We start from the raw sequence: 5,055 nt of genomic DNA, 5'->3' as shown, positions 1-5,055 counted from the left end.
TACTACTTTGCAAAACATCTCCATACTCATAAAATTATAGAAGAAAACCACTTAACATATGAAATCCAATGGGGCTTTGATAAAACATGCAAGTTGGGCCCAATAATTTAAAATAAAAATAAACGTACTTGTGCAATGTTTAAAATAAATAAAGTTTAAATCCCACTAATAGTTTTAAAATTTATGTCCATAACATCATTATTTAAAATTTGGCACTTAAGTTGATCGTTTATTCATCCATAGGAAACCCCCATGCCATACATACTTTGACGTCGGAACTCGTCACATCACAGTGTGTGCCAAAGAGAAACCCTATGTATTACCTAAAAGGGGGAAAGTAAGAGGGTGAGCTAAAAGCCCAGTAAGGAAGCAACATACAAAGAAAACACAATAAGAACATAATCATATCGTAAAGCTCATAAAATACATTATATCGATACATCATCATACATCGTAATTAAAAGTCATCATCATACATTGTAATTAAACGTCATCATCATACATAGTAATTAAACGTCATCATCATAATCAAACACCATCATCATAATCAAACATCATCATCATATTCTTTATTAACATGACGCCTCTATTGTCCATGTCACATCTTGATGTTACTAGTAAAAGCATAAAACTGGAAAGACATCCTCTGTGAGGTAAACAGAAGGCTCTGGTCCTTGAATAACCTCGGCGCATCCGCCCTATGAGTTACGTCATATCCTTAAAAACTCGGGTTACATCTTATATACTTAGTAACCCATTTGTTGTGTCGCTTTCAACACGTTAACAACCATTTGTTTTCATACAGCATACAAACACATGAAATCCATTTCAAACAACACAAAGGAAAACACATTTCGCCCATGAATTCATCGTAGCATTTCATGATAGATTTTAATACTTCATATTTCATGGTCCTTCATCATACATATCATATCATTATTCTCATAACAGATCATTCTTACCATTTCATAGCATAAACATAGAAATTCTATCTAACTTCCTTCCCTCAGGTCCGAGCAAAGGAAAATGAGAAAAACTTCACAACGAGCCTATAATCATAATCAAATATTTCTCTTTAGAATCACATGAGATTTCTCGTACCTAACACATAAACCCGATGTGTGCATGGGCCATGCACACATGGTGCAAATTGCTCATTAATTCTAAACATGCACATTTTCACATAAAATCACAAAAGAATAATGTCAATTCGACCTATTATCCATTCATGGTTACAACGTAAAAATTATATGTTTGAATAGTAGGCATATATTTGAACGTAAAAGTGCATTTTCATGTGACATGCATACGTGGGAGTGTTGTTAAAAAGTGACGCTTAAAACGATAATTTCTACATGTTCATTTCTAACCTCTTCAATTAAAAATTAAGCAACATATTCTTTTTACCGTTATTTATTTAAGTCTCAAAGTTGATTAAAGTAATTCATTTAACCTCTTTAAATTTCTCATAAAATAATATCTTCATTTATTATTTTAAATTGCTTAGAAACAATAAAGTTTGAAATTATTTAGAAGTACTTATAAAATTCATGTTTCCTTCAGAAAATAACATTTTCTTCTCAATTAACAAAATTACAAGATTAAGTGTGAGAAAATATAATTTTAAGTGTGAGAAAAATATATTTTCACTTATACTATTTAAGACGTAAATTATGTAGTGTAAACCCATTACCTTTAAACAAAATAATTATTTTTAACTTAATAACATAAACTTTCAGTAACTATTTAATCATAAGTGAATTTAAACTCAAACATTTTCTCATTAAAAATAAAGAAAAACCGCACTTAATAAAAATGTGAAAATTCATGGTTACATTTAAAAATATCAATTTAACATATACATAACTTAGGGTTATAATTTATTCAATATACTCACATTATTTCTTTCATTTAAAAGACATTTCTTATTTTTAACCAAAACTCCCAGGAACTATTTAATCACTCAAAAATCATAAACTTGGATTAAAAATTATATTTTCTTCATAAAATATATATATATATAAAATTGTAGGTATTAATTGAGTAAAAACATTATTTTAAGTGTGAAATAAAACATCATTTTATTCACACAAAATCAAAATATCATTAGAGACATCGCAAGTGCATTCAAAACATTGTTTCACTAATTCACTCACCAATTATATACAAAAATCCGTAAGCTTAACTAACATGAAATTCAAATATGCTCATATTCATTTTAACCAATTACCCTAGCATGTTTCTATAGCTTCTATGCATTCAAAAATTCAATTAGCATACACCAATAATTTAGACTATTTTCAAGACATAAACTCCAATAAAACGCTTTAACCAAATGTACCATTAAACATAAATCAACTAGTTATGCTTCTTTTCTCTCACAATAGAATACATTAACTTGTCATGCCTGTAAATTCACAAATAAACAAAAAAAGAAAAATAAAAGCCCTAATTTTTAAAATAATAATAAGCCTTTTTAATAGATCTTAAAAAAAAATCATGTACCAATATTAAGCCAAAACTCAAATCCAAATTCTCTTTAAAATCCATATGAACCCAAAACAAAAATACAACTTCAAATAATACTAACATGCTTTCTAAGGACAAGATACAATTAATAAACAATAAACAATCTCTAGACTTATAACAACAACTCTTTCAAAGCTAAAGATTTAAACTTAATATTTCATGCCAACATCAACCAATATTTCAAAACCATAAACAAGGACCAGCACGTCAAGACAAACAATACACAATACCTCTTGATAACCTTGCTTAGCCAAGACTCTAGAATCGTGTCTCTTGACACCCTCACCACTTATCACAAAAACCTATATGCGAAATACCTCAAATATGCATATCTTATAAATCTTGAAAATGGAAAAAAAGAGAAAATCAAATCAAGGGATATCATCATACCTCTTCCAAATTTTCGAAAGCTTACAATCATCTTGGCTAGGTGGTCGACTTTTCTATGATGGTAAAACTCTTGAACCTTTTGTTAGTACCATCCCAAAGAACCTAGTTCATAGAATCCCCAACAACTTTGGCTTAGAACATAGAAGGAGAAATAGAGAAAATGGAAAAATAAGAATAACCCTTACCTCTACCTCCTTGAGATTTGAAAAATCTAACTTCCCTAGTGTTGATGGCAAGAACTAAATGAGAGACAATCTTTTCTCTATAGTGTTTGGCGGGCACTAGGGTGTTGAGAGGAAGAGAAAAGAAAATGTGGAAATAAAAGAAAAGGAAACCTACTTATGCAGCCTACCCACACCCTAATGCCCTTGGAAATAATTTTATGTAATTGATTTATTTCTTAATCCCATTTTTCCCTTGGCTATCCATAGCTAATAAAGGAAATTATGTTATTCTCGTAACTCTATGGTCCTGCGAATTGGAGCTGAGTTTTGACCTGTTTTCATTGCGTTTTAGGAAAAATATACTTCCCCAAAAGTTGTAGGAAATTTCACTATCTTTCTAGCGGTATCAATTGTGTGTAAATCAGATATCGACAGCCCATGTTATGCCCGTTTTACTGAGGCTGGGTCCAGGGTTACGGGAAATCAGAAAAAGACAACTCTCTTTTTCTACACATGTTTCCCCAATTCTTATTTGTGAACACAAAAGCTTACCTTATTTACTTTTCCCATTAATTCTCTTTCTAATTTAAATTAAAAAAAACAAAACTAATTAATTACTAAGGGAATAATCTAGAATAAAGCATGGAAAAATCCTTGCATGCTCACCATGCAATCATGCACATGCACACACCAAATTGCTAAGGTGCATCTCTACTTATCATGCACATTGGTGCATTCAATGAAAACTCATTTTATAAACTAATTAAATTAATATATAAATAAAAAAATTAAAAATTAAATACACAATTTTTACCAAACAATTCAGACAACAATAAAAAAAATAATTCATAACACTTCATAATTAATAATAAAACAAAGCACAAAAATTAATAAAATAAAATAAAAATTTGTTGCGCTACAATTATACCACTACTGCCTTCCTTCCGAGCCTATAGATTTTTTATTTAATTTTATGAATTGAGTACAATTTACACAGGTACAACTTACCTGTTGTACTTGGTTTGGGTTATTGGATTGCTTGGTGCCAAACTAAAAAATGGTTAACACTGGGGCATTTCAGTAATATCATGTGCTTTGTGTATGGAAAAAAATGTAATCTTACACTTGTGTGAATACATAGTTTATAAGCAAGCGTTACTTGGTTAATTTGAACCACCTAAAAGTAAATTACGTTGATTCATACGGAACATGAATTTACATGCAATATTATTTGTTATTGGGTGAATTTAAACCATCTTAGAGCAACATACATTGATACCAAACGTAATATGCACAATATATGTTGAACATTGTGATAATTGATGCTTGTTTGGAATAAACAACAATAATAATAATTTATAAATTAATGAGGACACATTATATTAATATAAATCAAATAATGTATTTTTTATAAGTTCTTCACATTTAAATGTAAATGCTCTTTGGAAATACTTATATGTATACAACACATTTAAAACTACTTAATAAATGTGTAATTTAGTAACAAACTCCAGAACTTGAGATAGCAAAAAACAAGTTGGTTGTTTAGGAGGGTTGATTTTAAATCTTACACTTTTAAAAATATATAATAAATGTATAATTTAGTAACAAACTTCAGACTTAAAATACATAATAAAGGTTTAATACAAAAAACAAGTCCATTGTTTTGAATTTCATTGTATTGGAATTGAGCAGTGTCGTATTATGATTCTGATGGGGTTGGAATATACGCAGCATCATTTGTTGAAGATGATGGTCCTACACGAGCTGTAGAGGGCGTTGATGACCTTCTCAAACATGTTCACCTATTTTGATCCTGACCTCCCCAAAATGCGCATTGCCTACCAGTTTGTACCCCAATCATTTAAACATCTTGATGTGGTCTTGATGTTTTTGATGAAGTAGTTTGTCCTTGCTCGTAAGCTTCTTTAAACATCATTGTCATCCTTGCCATCTCAGTTGTTTCCATTTA

The 5,055-nt window shown here is 29.9% G+C and overlaps 1 long non-coding RNA gene across 1 annotated transcript; it reads right to left on the bottom strand.

Annotated features, from left to right (window-relative positions):
* LOC133804532 (uncharacterized) lies at positions 1-3,196 on the bottom strand. Its single transcript, XR_009878521.1, has 3 exons — positions 3,105-3,196; positions 2,920-3,021; positions 1-323 (listed from the first exon to the last, which is right to left on the bottom strand). It is a non-coding gene; the product is annotated as an uncharacterized LOC133804532 (long non-coding RNA).
* Between the last annotated feature and the right edge of the window lie 1,859 nt (positions 3,197-5,055).

Source organism: Humulus lupulus, chromosome X, assembly GCF_963169125.1.
Source record: "Humulus lupulus chromosome X, drHumLupu1.1, whole genome shotgun sequence".
NCBI lineage: Eukaryota > Viridiplantae > Streptophyta > Magnoliopsida > Rosales > Cannabaceae > Humulus > Humulus lupulus.
This window is presented reverse-complemented; position numbering and strand designations above follow the sequence as displayed.